Source organism: Lissotriton helveticus, chromosome 3_1 (genome assembly GCF_964261635.1).
Source record: "Lissotriton helveticus chromosome 3_1, aLisHel1.1, whole genome shotgun sequence".
Taxonomy (NCBI): Eukaryota; Metazoa; Chordata; class Amphibia; order Caudata; family Salamandridae; genus Lissotriton; species Lissotriton helveticus.
The window spans coordinates 1,330,118,377-1,330,132,900 of record NC_136061.1 but is presented as its reverse complement, the minus strand read 5'-3'; positions in this window follow the sequence as shown (position 1 = coordinate 1,330,132,900).

Genomic DNA, 14,524 nt, shown 5'->3' with positions numbered 1-14,524 from the left:
TCAAAGCACATATGTGACACTTAATATCACACAGTACATTAGCACAATATACGTTCAGCCCTAGTGGCATACCAAGCCATATATTGGGAAAGTGGTATAAGAATCACAAATTGACTAGACACAAGGCATGGAGCCTGTAGAATCACTGGGGCCACAAGGAACCACCCAAGGGAGTGACTCAGGGGACCCACGGGGGACACGTGCAGTGTGAGAACACATCCGCGAGACGCCGTTAGTTTCTATGGGGAAGTCGCAGTTGGAAATTTTAAGATTAATGGACACTTACGAGAGGACTTTTAGCAAACCCCTTTAGCCTGAATGGATTCTACAGCCAACACCCACGGAACACTGGAGTACTTGAGTTATCTCACCCAGGGAAGCCGGCTGCATAGGTGTCTTTTGGTGTCGGGAATCATCATTGATTTCAATCGCGATTTGCTGCAAAGTGCTGCTGCTGTCCAATTGGAAAGTGTCCTGTGTGATCCAAGCCTGAAGATCGAAGATGAGAAGAACCTGAAAGCAGAGGGGACAGAGTCTGGGCCACTTGCCAGTGACCAGGGGCATGATAGACGAATGCCCACCGATGTCGGGTGATTTCAGGTTGAAGAGGTGAAGTTTGACTCTGCAGCCACAAGGACCAGGAGGTGTCGATGACAACCAGGAGCTGGATTTGAGCTGTCCCACAAAGGATGTCGAGTGCTGCAGCGTCAGTGACTGTATTGGACCCAACAAGCCTTAGCAACAGCAACCCACGCAGAAAGAGAAGAAATGCTTCGGTGCAGACCAGCAAGGTCTGAGGGACTCAGCAAGTGGTGGAGAGTTGCGATTCTCCTATTAACATGACCAGAGAATCTGGATTTCATTAAAGACACGGAGGCTAACATTATGCATTAATCCTTTAATGCCACTCACAACAGCCGCTTACATCACAAAGGTAAAACAAAGAATTAGATGACATCACATTAGCAATATAAGGCATGAGCAGGAGTAGAGCTGCCTCTTTTAAATGCGATGCGAAGTAAAGATGAGAAGTCAGGATAGCAACTTGGTATAAGAACTGTGAAGGGATCTAAATGCGGGTTGAATATCCATGGAAGGAAGAAAAGGAGGGATGTTGAGGAAAGTCAGTAAAAAAATCGATATAGGTATACTTAAAATTGATAAACGAGAACATATCAAAAATATAAAGCAGAAATATATATATTCCGTCCAAGGGAGGGACGGGAGGGATAATGTTAGCCTCCTTGTCTTTAATGAAATCCAGATTCTCTGGTCATGTTAATAGGAGAATCGCAATTTCATTACAGGACAAGGAGGCTACATTATGCATGTTGGTAGCCATGAATAACAGCATCAGAGACATGTTCAATTGGTTTGCAGTAGTGATGCGCAAAGGTAGAAGCATTAGACCAATCTGCACACTTAAGGATAACATCCAACTTACCACCAGACCAGAAAGATTTGCTGGCCATAGCACTTCTTAGAGAATGAGCTTGGAATTTAGAGAGATCAATGCCAGCAAAGTTCATAGCCAACTTAACCCACCTAGCAATAGAGCAGGAAGATATGGGTTTATAGGGTTTGACATAGGAAACCAAAAGTTGATTAGCATCAGGAGGATGAAGGTCTTTCATTCTTGAGTCATATTCTTTCATGCAATCAATTACACAAAGCTTTTTGCAAAGATCAAAACCAGGGTAGAAAATGAAATCAGACATAGTTTTAGTTCTCCTATAAATTTCAAATTTAACACCAAACATGTCATAACTCCTATAAGAGATATCTAGGGCCTTAACATCGGATACTCTGCGACAAGAAATCAGACATAAGAGAGAGGCAAGTTTAATTGAAAGACATTTCCTGTTAAGAAGGGAGTTATCAGGCCAGGAGCAAAAAAGGTCAAGCAATAGTTTAACATCCCAAACAGAATGATATTTAGGCCTAGGGGGCCTTTTAAGTCTGATACTTTTAAGGACTCTACAAATAATAACATTCTTACCTACCGTCTTACCGTTGACAATAGAGTGTCCTGCGGAAATGGCAGACCTATAACAGTTAATAGATCTATAGGAGAGACCTCTGTCGAAAAGTTCCACTAGGAAATTGACTATATTAACGATAGGAGCTTCCACGGGATCCAAGTTTCCAAGCACCAACTAGACCATTTTTTCCAGATGCTATTATATCTGTAGTGTGTTCCAGGTGCCCAAGATTCTCCGAGGAGTGTGAAAGCAGATGACGAAAGTCCAGACAATTGGTTAGATTGCCTGACACTTTCCAGGCAAGAAGGTTCAGGTTCCCTGAAAGAACCAGGTGATGATCTTCTCCGTCTGCGTTTAGGAGGAGACCTTGAGAAGCTGGAATCAGGAGGGGAACGTCGCAAGAAAGTTCCACAGCTGTGGGGAACCATGCTTGAGATGGCCAGAAAGGGGTTAACAGGATCAGAGAGCACTGTTCCTGTCTCACTTTCTGCAGGACCCTTTGGATCATAGCAAAGGGGGGAAAGGCGTAGGGGCGGAGAGGAGCCCAAGGTTGGAGGAAAGCGTTGACAGCGAGAGCACCCGGGTCTGGCATCCAGCTGAAATACTGTGGAAGTTGGAAAGACAAACGGCTTGCAAAAAGGTCCACATCGAAAGGACCCCAATAGTGGGCCAGAAGGTTGAAAATGGTGGGATTGAGTTTCCAGTCGCTGAAATCTACTAGGAATCTCGAGTTCCAATCCGCTGAGAAGTTGGATTTCCCGGGGAGGTACTCTGCCCTCAGGGAGATCTTGTGTTCTAGACAGAACATCCAGAGTTTCTTGGCCAGGTCTGATAGGTCGGCAGATTTCGTACCGCCGAGACGGTTGATATATGAGACCGCGGAAACGTTGTCCATCTTCAGGAGAACGGATCTGCCCTGAAGAGATTGTCTGAAGCTCATCAGTGCATAGAGCCTGGCCGTCATTTCCCAAAAATTTATATGGTGGGAAGACTCCGAAGGGGTCCAAACAGCACCAGTGTCCTGGTCAAGGAGACGAGCACCCCAGCCATGAAGACTGGCGTCTGACTCTAGAACGAAGTCTGGAGTTGAACCGAAGATAGCTCTTCCGTTCCAGGCGTCCAAATTGTCCAGCCACCAAGAAAGTTCCAGTCTGGCTTCTACGTCCAGAGAAACTTGGTCTCCGTACCAAAGTCCGGATCTGAGAGCTTTGGCTTTCACTCTCTGAAGAGCACGGTAGTTCAGGGGACCAGGGAAGATAGCTTGGATCGAGGAAGAAAGAAGACCAAGAAGTCTGGCCAACTCTCTGAGGGAGAGAGACTGATGTTTGAGGACAAATCTGATCTCTTTCTGAATTCTGGCAATCTTCTTTTTGGGGAGTAGGAGGAGGCACCTGGAGGTGTCCACAGTGAAGCCAAGGAACTCCAGAGATCTGGAGGGTAAAAGGATGGATTTTTCTCTGTTTATAATGAACCCAAGGCTCTCTATGAGGTTCATGGAGGTTTATAGATCTTCTAGAATCAGTGAGTGAGATTGGGACATTAACAGAATATCGTCTAAATAAATGATGAGGCGAATACCTCTGGCTCTTAGGATGGAGACTATCCTTCTCATGATTTTGGTGAAACACCAAGGGGCGGATGAAAGACCGAAAGGGAGGGCCTGAAATTGAAAAAGGCGATTGTCCCAAATGAATTGGAGAAAAGGTTGATGTTCTATTGCCATGGGTATGGTAAAATAGGCATCTTTTAAGTCCAATTTGACTAGCCAATCTCCTTTTAGTAGAAGGTCCCTGAGCAGATGGATGCCTTCCATCTTGAAATGACGGTAGACGAGGTACTTGTTTACCTCCCGAAGGTTTATTACTGGGCGCCAACCCTTGTCTTTCTTTTCGACTAGGAAAAGGGAGCTTACAAAATTCTTTTGAGACCAAGGAACCTCTATTATTGCGTCCTTCTTTAACATAGAAGAAACCTCTTCTTTGACAATCTTTAGATGTTTTGAAGAAAGAACCAGAGGATTGGGAGTGGTAGATTGGAAAGGAATCTCTGTGAAGTCTATTCTGAAACCCTGAACTGTTTCGAGAACCCACGGGTCTTGAGTTAAAGATTCCCAGACGTGAAGGAAATGTTTGAGTCTGCCCCCGACTTTTGGAGGGGGAGAAGAAAGAAAAGCACTTACTTGAGGTGGTGTTGTTGGAAGCACCACGTGCGGGGAAGCCTCTTCCGCGTGAACCTCTTCCTCTCTGTGGGAAGTACTGTCTGGTGTTGGAGGGGTAGAAGCCTCTACCTCTACCGGATGAACCTCTTCCTCTTCCGTAAGTGAAGGGCCGGAAATTCCCTCTGCCGGAAGAACCGCCTCTTCCACCGGCCTGACCAAAAACACGTTTCATATTGTTTTGGGCTTTGTCCAAAGCTGTAAACTTTGCCACGTATTTGCCAAGAGTTTTGATCATATCCTCTCCGAAGACGAGACCATTAGGTTTACATGATGGCTCTTTTTCAGCAAGATCCCCGAGTTTGGGGTTGATTCTAATGAGTACGGATCTTCTCCTTTCAATATTGAGTGAGGAGTTAGCATTTCCAAGGAGTACTATGGCTCTCTGACTCCAGCCTTTTATTAGGTTTATATCCAAGGGAGTGTTGGAAATATGAGATTCCTCAGCAAGGTCGAGGATCCTAGTAAGGGGGCCTAGTAGGTCAAGAAGACGATCTTGGCAGGCTTTGAGAGCCCTTTCTAGGCCCTTTCTTGGGTCCTTGCCCAATTTATATAAGAATTTTATTAGGTCGGGGTCTAAGTTAGGTGTTTGACAGACTTTACCCTCTATGAATGGGCGAGGACACTCGGACCTCATGGTATTACGAGATTCTCTTTCTAAAGAGTTCCTTAGCCATTTGGTCACGAATTTAGCTATGTGATCATGTGGAAACCACTTTTTACTGTTAGGGTGGGAGATGTTTTTTGGGGAGAACATTTCCTCACCGAGAGGGTCGAGGATCGCGTCCTTCGACGAGGGGGAGGAATTCGCCTCTGAGAAAGTGTTAAGGTCCCAGTCATCAGTGTCTTACTCAGCGAGATACAAGATGAATTCATCGTCGGGATTGTTGAAGAACTCGTCTTCATCAGAGCTAGGATCGACACTAGCACTGACAATAGTTGCTCCGCTGAGGGGGCCCAGTAAATTCGTGCTGTTAGGGGCACTCACACCAAGCGTGCCGTGAGGGGCAACCTTACCTTTTGGGGCGCTTTGGCCTCCCATGCTTTTTGAGGTGCTTGGATTTCCAATCTCGTTTGAGGTAGCGCAACCTCCGTCAGTGCTTAGGCAATGTTTAGTCTTTTTATTAGCCTTAGAGTGTTCAACTTCCGGATCGGAAGAATTGCCATCAAGTAAAAGGGACCTCTTATTGGAGATGACTTCACGTAATGTATCTATCATGCAGGATCTCATTTCCTTTTGGAGAAAGGACTTGAAGGCGTCGCTATTATGATTGGGCGAGCTTGCCATACCGTCATCTAACTCTAAATCAGACATGGCAGGTAAGTAAAAATATACGGTTGGGATGAAAGAGAGTTATCTCTTGTTTAAGAATTAAAAGTTAAAATTAAGTATTTATAAATAAATGATAAAGGGGGGATTAAAGTGGAAGTGTTTAAATATAAACTATAAACCGATTAAGTAAGAATAGTCATTCCCCTTTTAAAATACTCATTCCCCCTTTTTTTTTTTTTTTTAAGGTTGAAAATACATGAAAGCCTGTAAACAGAATCTAAACTTAACCTATTTAGCGTATTGTAAACTAATGGCGGTGTTCAAGGTAGGTCTAGCAAGTCAGAAATGCCACCGAGATATTTGCGATAGATAAACAGCTGATCGTAGCGCAGTCGGTAAAGTAACCGAAGCGCTCGAGCAGCTGATGCATGGTGATGGAGGAATGGACCCTAGGAGGCATGCCGCGTCGCGCCGCCGTTGCCAGGGTCCATTCCTCAGCCTCGCGTCGGAGAGTCTGAGCGGTAGCGCCGCTCCGAAATTGGTTAACCTGAGGGCGTTTGCAAGGGGTGCGAGGGTTTCAAGCAGAGCGGGGGAAGTCGTTTGAACGATGATAATGAAGTCGGGAGCTCTGCTGTTAAAGAAGGTAAAACATAAGCGGGTTTTGTTTTAAAATGCACCCAATGATCGAAAAATGACCAAAATCCTAATAATACTACCAGGACCTAACAGAAACGAAAGGGGGGGGGGTAGTGAGGGGCTGACGACCATAAATTGGAAGTCGGAGGACAGGGAAAACTTGTAGTAAATGTTATTACGATCAAATGGTGATGTAAAACATTAGTGTAAAGCACTACAAATGTAATAAAATATCAATAAGGCAGATATGCAAGATAATTAACAATAATGGAGATAAGAGGTTAGAGAGTACTTATCTGTTTTGAGCCGCATTTAAAAGAGGCAGCTCTACTCCTGCTCATGCCTTATATTGCTAATGTGAGGTCATCTAATTCTTTGTTTTACCTTTGTGATGTAAGTGGCTGTTGTGAGTGGCAGTAAAGGATTAATGCATAATGTAGCCTCCTTGTCTTGTAATGAAATCAGGGCACATCTGGAACAACCAGGGAAACCCAATGAAAGTCAAAGTTGCCTTCTCAGGGACCCACCAGTCAACAGACCAGGGATTGCGAAGGTACCTCGAGCAAAAACACAAAGGGCTGGCTCCCGGAACACTCGTGGAGTGTAGGCCAGCAATCTTCGGTGGAAAAGGTGCTCGGGGTCTGGGCTTCAAGTAACCCAATGCACAGCCTCAAGAGACGTCGAGAAGCTGATGTAATTGCAAATGTGCCCGGTGTTCAGGGGTTCCGGTTCCACAGTACCCACGAGGGCTGCGGGTCTCAGCTTTGCTGGGGACTCAGGTCAGCCTTGGAGAAGTATGGAAATCTACCTCCTGGGCTGCAATTACTTCAGAGTCTGGCGGGAACTTACAAGATGCAGACCGGTCAGATGCATCTTTGGTGCCTGCAAAGCAGGGAAGTAACTCCTTTACTCCAAAGGAGATTCTTCAGTCATCTAGTCGTGTAGATCGTCGAAGTTCCAGGTTATCTGTAACAGAGTTTCGTCCAGGTGTAATCTAAAGTCCTGTAGTCAGGGGTTCCTTTCTTATACCCAAGTAAGGGGTTGTACTTACTCTGGGGACCCCACCTATGGGAGGGTTCGGAAAGAGGGGTGGCTACACCTATTTCCTTTGTCCAGTTCCACGCCAGAGCTGGGGCTGGTAGCCCCTGCAACCGGTTTGAACTGGGCTATGCACAGGGACACCAAATGTGCCACCAGTGCAGACTTCAAAGCACTCTGAGTGCACCCACAGGTTTCCTGTCTGGGAGGTGGTGACACCTCCCTGTGACAGGAAACCTATTACCAGACCTCCCCTGCTGGAGTTTTGACCAGCAGCAGGAGGCCAGACTCGTGTCTCTGGCTGCAGGATCTATTTTGTGATGCCAGGGCTCTTTTAAACTGGTACCGGGTACACTGGTGTGTATATGTCTCTTCCTCTAGAAGGGTGGAATCATACACCCGCTGCCAGGACTGGCGGGTGGGTATGATTCCAAAGTGTTTGACACCAAACACAACTTGTTTCCGTGCAGCCATTCCAAAGTTAGCATTTATCGCAAGGTTATGATGCACTTAAGAGTATATGGTCTGGCTGCATCACAGAACAGCCCCAGAGAATAGGTTCCAAAGGCAGCAGAGAGGCCATGCTCATGCATGGGCACCCTCTCACACAAAACCCAGCACCCTGCCTTCAGGATTGATAAGACCTGCCATAATGCCAGGGCTCTTTTAAACTGGTACCGGGTACACTGGTGTGTATATGTCTCTTCCTCTAGAAGGGTGGAATCATACACCCGCTGCCAGGACTGGCGGGTGGGTATGATTCCAAAGTGTTTGACACCAAACACAACTTGTTTCCGTGCAGCCATTCCAAAGTTAGCATTTATCGCAAAGGTGACTGATAGGTGTATGTGTCTATTGATTTAAGGTAGATATATGTAACCTATATCTAAGTAAGGTGTGCATGCACCACTTTACCCAGACTGCAGTAGCAGTCCTGTGGTGTCGTTTTGGAAAGCTTCCCAGGGGTGGCATAACACATACTGCAGCCCCTGGTAGACCTCTGGGGTACCTATGCCCTTGGTACCTAAGGTACCATACACTAGGGACTAATAAGGGTACCCCAGTAACCAAACTGGAGTGTACCTAAAGTACTTGGAATCAATTTAGAGAGGAAGCAGCTGGGCTGGGGTCTTGGATAGCAGGGCCCCGGCCAGACTAAAGTCGAAAAACAGTGAAATATCAACAAAAAGTGGGGGTAACCATAAGAGCAGCTTCTACTCTCCTACACAACCCCCCCCTCCAAATGCAAGGACATTAAACTAACCTTGACCAATTGAGTCTTCATGTTCTAAGTGGAAATATCTGGAGAGTTCATCTGCACTGGCATGGTTACTCCCAGGTCTATGTTCCACTGTATGGTCCATCCCCTGTAGGGAAATGGACCACCTCAAAAGTTTGGTGTTTTCACCCTTCATCTGTTTTAGCCATATGAGGGGCTTATGGTCAGTCTGAACAATGAAGTGAGTGCCTAACAATTATGGCCTCAGCTTCTTCAGAGCCCAAACCACAGCAAACACGTCCCTCTCAATAGCTGGCCAACGTTTCTCTCTGCGAGTCAGCCTTCTGCTAATAAAAGCTACTGGCTGGTCCTGACCTTCATCATTCAATTGTGATAACACAGCCCCTACCCCCAACTCAGATGCATCTGTTTGGACAATGAATTCTTTGGAGTAGTTAGGACTTTGCAGAATGGGAGCAGTGTACATGGCCTTCTTCAGGTCATCAAATGCCTTTTGACAGCTAACTGTCCACTGAACTTTCTTAGGCATTCTCTTGGAAGTTAAGTCATTCAGGGGTGTCACAATGGATCCATACCCCTTGACAAATCTTCGGTAGTACCCAGTCAGGCCCAAGAAAGCTCTGACCTGAGTCTGGGTAGTTGGAGCAACCCAGTCCATGATAGTCTGGATGTTTTTCTGCAATGGTTGAACCTGCCCTCCACCTACAAAGTGGCCCAGGCGCACAACCTGACTCTGCCCTATCTGGCACTTAGTAGCATTGATAGTTAGGCCCGCTTTCTGCAGGGCCTCCAAAACATTTCTCTGGTGGAACAGGTGATCCTCCCAGGTGGAGCTAAAGACAGCAATATCATCTAGATATGCTGCACTATAGTCTTCCAGGCCTCTTAGGACTTGATTCACCAGCATTTGAAAAGTGGCGGGTGCATTTTTTAAACCAAAGGGCATCACCACAAATTGGTAGTGCCCACTTGTGGCAGAAAATGCTGTCTTAGGATTTGCATCATCAGCTAGTCTGGTCTGCCAGTAGCTAGCTGTCAGATCAAATGTGCTCAGAAACTTGGCTGAGGCCAAAGTATCTATAAGCTCATTTGCTGTGGGTATTGGATGGACATTAATCCTAGTGACTGCATTGAGACCCCTGTAGTCTACACAAAACCTCATCTCTCTCCTACCACCCTGGGTGTGAGGTTTAGGCCCTAAGACTAGTGGACTAGCCCAAGGTCTATCTAAGGGTTCAATCCTTCCCAAATTCTTCTGGACTTCAGTACTGATACAGTCCCTGACATGATCAAGTTGCCTGTAAATCTTATTTTTAACAGGCAGACTGTCCCCAGTGTCCACTTCATGAGTGCACCAGGCGGTCTGACTTGGAGTCAGAGAAAACATATGCCTATACTGATTGCGCACCTGTCTGAAATCAGCTTACTGCTGGGCAGTGGGGCTGCCTGCCAAGGCTACACCATTCACTGACCCATCATCAGGGTTCTGTGAGAGCAGGTCAGGGAGTGGATCACTCTCTTCCCACTGTCCCTCATCAGGAGCCATGAGCAAGCCCATTTCTGCCATGTCAACATAAGGTTTCAGTCTCTTGACATGGATCACCCTAAGGGGGCTCCTGGCAGTTCCAAGGTCTACCAAATAGATAACCTCTCCCTTCTGTTCAACAATTGTAGGGTGGCCACTCCATTTGTCCTGGTGGGCTGCTGGGATCACAGGCCCCAACTCCCGTACTTTCTGCCCTGGCTGGTAAACATTCAGCACAGCCTTGTGGTCATGCCAGGCCTTTTGCAATTCCTGGCTAGCCTCAAGGTTTTTGGTTGCCTCTTTCATATACTCAGCCATCCTGGGGTGGAGACCAAGTACATAGTCCACTATGTCCTGTTTAGGGGGTTTGAGAGGTAACTTTTTTTTTTTTTTACTTTCAAAACCTTTATTTTTTCCAAGTGGTGACACGGCCAAAGCGCCTACAACCCTGGGACAAGCGGCAAGTAGTAGTAAATGAGCGTATTCCATCAGTAGTTACACAGCCCATCAGCCGACAACCCTGGGGTTCGGCGGCAAGTTGTACATAGGTGCGTGTAATTTAGACAATATCTACATTGTATAACCAATAAACACAAAATTTCGATTATACAACACAAGATCCTTGTCGTCTTATTTACTCAGAGTACCATGCTATCAAGATTCCTCAACTCTGAGTCAGTTTGCTTCTGAACAATGTGAGAACAGGCTTAGTTTTAAACAAACACCCCCCCGTCCCCCGTCCCCCCCATTTCCACACACGAAGCCACGGGTCAACTGCACACCCATCCATCACACTTTGAAATACTGTACACCCTAAATCCTCAGCTCTCCTGCTGCAGAAGGGAGGTCACGCACAGCACTCGTATCACCCCTCCGCTATAGGTCTCCCCTCCAGAATATTACAAGGCCCCAAAGGCAGGTGACGTAGGAAATCCTTTCACTTTGCGCTCCCCATCTATCAAACCACGCACACTTCCTCATTCCTCCCCGCGCATGGAGTCACCCAGTGCTGAGACGCAGTCACCTCTCGTCGGTGTCTATTCTGCCGTCCCATCAGTGGGAGCCACCTGAGTTACCTCGGTTCCATTTTTCGCATCTGCGTCGTCCCCCTGAGTGGCACTGCTTATATATGATTGATAGAAATGCCCTGAAGTTTTTTGGGCGGTTTGTAGGTGGTAATAGTTCACTAAAGTTTTCGGTTTGGGTGCAACAGTAAAGCATGTCCTGTGCCCAGCGGGTAGCAGTAGGCAAAGGGCCTCTCATCCAGCAGATCGCCACCACTCGTCGTGCTATCAGCATCCCCATATCCGACAGGCGTCGGAGTGCCACCGGTAGACCCCGAGAATGTCCTATGATTGCCAGTGCAGGATCAGGAGTTAGCTCTATCTCCAAAATCTTGCTCATTTCAGCGAAAATCTTTGTCCAGTACACCTGTATACCTGGACAGTTCCTTGCTAAGTGGAGAAAGTCAGCAATTGGCTCAGGACATCTCTCACATGTCGCGGACGAGCGCAGACCGTATCTATGTAGCCTCTCAGGAGTATAATACACCCTTTGGAGAAATTTGAAATGTATTAATCTATGCTCCCCGTTTAAGGAGATCTTCCTGGTGCTAACACAACAGTAGTGCCACAATGCGTCATCTATTGTAATCGCTAGATCTCTCTGCCAGTCCACTCTAGCTTTCATTAGCCGGTGCTCCTCGTGGGACATTGAAAGCCTGTATAAATTGGTCAATAATTTACGGGAGGATTCCGATTTTATTACATACGTTAGTTCCGGAACCTCCGGCGCTTCCGCCAAGTCCGGCCCTAGCAGATCTAGGAAGGCACTACGAACTCTGTGGTACTGGAATCGGAGCAGTAGTGTCAGATCCCTCCTATCCCCGTCACCTGCTACCAGGTTTTAACGATGCCGTCTGTGAAGAAGTCCCCTGCCAGATGTATGCCAAGTTTCTGCAAAGCTCGTAATACTCCCTTTTCACGAATAGGGGAGAGCCACACTGTCCTGTCCACTGGCATTGGCGGCGAATAGAGCAATACGCTCCCCTGCCTCAGCAGCAGGGTGTGCCACGCATGATTGGTAGCTGTGATTGAGTCTAGAATACCGGTCCGGCGGTCCATTGGTTGGAACACCGTAACCGGGAGGGTAAGGGGCTCAACAAACAGCTTTTCCATAAGCATGTGCGGGATGCGCTGTTCACCGTGTACCCATGAATGCAAATGCGCCGCGTGCGTCACTCGATAGTAGAGCTCTAGGTTAGGAGCTCCAAGGCCCCTCATGCTGTATGGCAGTGTGAGGGTCAACCATTTGACTCTGGGCTGTTTACCTGCCCAGGCAAGATAAATCATCAGTTGGGTTAATCGTTGGAAAAAGCCTTGGACAGCACAATGGGGATTGCACTGAATAGGAACAGTAGCCTAGGCAAGACTACCATTTTCATTATGGCAATACGCCCCACAAGCGAGAGAGGGATCTTATTCCAGGCAGCCACATCATCTTCCAGTTTACTGATCGCTACTCTGTAGTTTTCCCTAAGGAGAAGCTCTGGGTCTGTGTGTAGACGCACGCCTAAGTATCTAACAGAGTCCTCAGTCCACTGTAGCGGGTACTCCATATCAAACTTCTGGGTGACCGGCGTCAGAGGGAAGGCCAACGATTTAGTCCAGTTCACTTTTAATCCCGATAGGGCGCCGAAGTGGACCACCTCCCTGAGCATCGGCGAGAGGTTATTCTCGGGTCGTGGACATACAGCAGTGTGTCCTCTGCATACATAGAGACGACTATGTTATATGTGGGGAAGCAGATACCTTCACTACCGTGATACTTCCTCAGCGCGCAAGCTAGTGACTCCGCCGCCAGGGCGTACAGCAGCGAGGAGAGCGGGCAGCCCTGTCGAGTCCCTCTGCCAATAGCCAAAGGTTCCGTAACAAAATTGCCAAGTCGCACCCTTGCCGAGGGCTTGTTATAAAGAGCCCCTAACATTTGGAGGAACGGTTCGCCCAGTCCCATCCTCCTTAGTACCTGCCTAAGAAAGGGCCATTCAACCGAATCAAAAGCCTTCTCCATGTCAAGGAAGACGGCGATGGCCTTTGTATCCTGTTTGACATGTTGCATCGCACCCAACACTGTGCGGATGTTGTAGGTTAGGTTCCTATCAGGGATAAAGCCCACCTGCTCCGGCGCCACCAAGCTGGGGGCCAGTAGTGCCAGACGTGTCGCTAGGACCTTAGCATACAGTTTAGTATCAACATTTATCAATGATAGCGGCCTGTAGGAACTGCATTTGGCGTGTGTCTTTTTAGGCTTTAGTATTGCAACTAATAATGCTTCTCGCATGGACTGTGGCATACTACCCTCCACACAGATGTCATCAAATAGTGCAGACAAATGGGGAGTAGTTGCTCCCTAAAGGCTTTATAGAATTCTACCGTAAGGCCATCCACTCCGGGAGCGCTACCAGTACGCATGGACGCCAGGGCCTCTCTTATTTCCTCCTTACCTGTGGAGAGCATTAGAAATTCCCTATGAGAGTTAGAAAGCATAGGCAAGTCGATATGCTCCAGGTATTCCAAGATCTCGTCAGTGAGATCGCCACTCTTCGAGGAATAAAGGTCAGAATAAAAGCTCCTGAACGTATTTGCTATTTCCAATTCGTTCGTGACAGTCTGGTCACTAGCAGTTTTTAGCTCAGTTACCTGTGTCTTTCCTCTCCTGCCCTTCAGCGTATTGGCTAGAACCGAGCTATGCCTCTCCCCTTCTCCATAAGTGCGCGCAGTGGCGTATTTACCCATATGTTTGATCTCCCTATCTGCTTCCTCATGATATTCCGTAAGGAGGGATTTTATTTCTTACGCTACTGTAGAATCTGGGCACCTCAATTGTCGCTCTTCCAATTTCGATAGGCGTAATTCTAACTCGGACAGTCTCTGCCTGATGGATTTAATAACACTAGAGTGTTTTGACATGGCGATCCCACGTATATAAACCTTAAAGGCCTCCCAGACTGTTTGGAAACTTTCAACTGACCCTACATTGGTTTAAAAAAAGACATCGATTGCCTCCGCTAGCTCACCCCTAAATAATGGGTCAAGGGGCGAAAACAGGGGGAAGCGCCTTTGTTGGGGCGATAAGGACTAATAAGAGCGGTGAGTGATCCGATAAGGTGCGCGGTAGTATCTTGCACTCTCTGACACGGTCCATCATGCTGGAGGTAGTCAACCAATAGTCTATCCTAGTGTGGATGTCATGATAGGCCGAATAATGCGTGTATCCCCCTGTGACGGGTTTCTATTCTTCCACACATCCTCCAGGCCTGAGCTAAGTAGCAGTGTATTAAGCAACTACGCCGCTGCCAACAATCTACGTTGTGGTCCAGCTGATCTATCCAGTGCTGGGTCGAGTACTAAGTTGAAATCCCCTCCCCACAAAATCCGTGCTGCACTGTAGGTGCTAACAATGTCTGCTAGGGATTGGTAAAACGCCGGTGAATCATAGTTTGGACCATAGACGTTAACAACTACAAAGTCCATGCCCAGCCCTTTGAAATTTGCAATCACATATCTGCTCTCCGCGTCTACGTGTAAAGAGGTTAATGTAAGTTTCAAATTGGGGT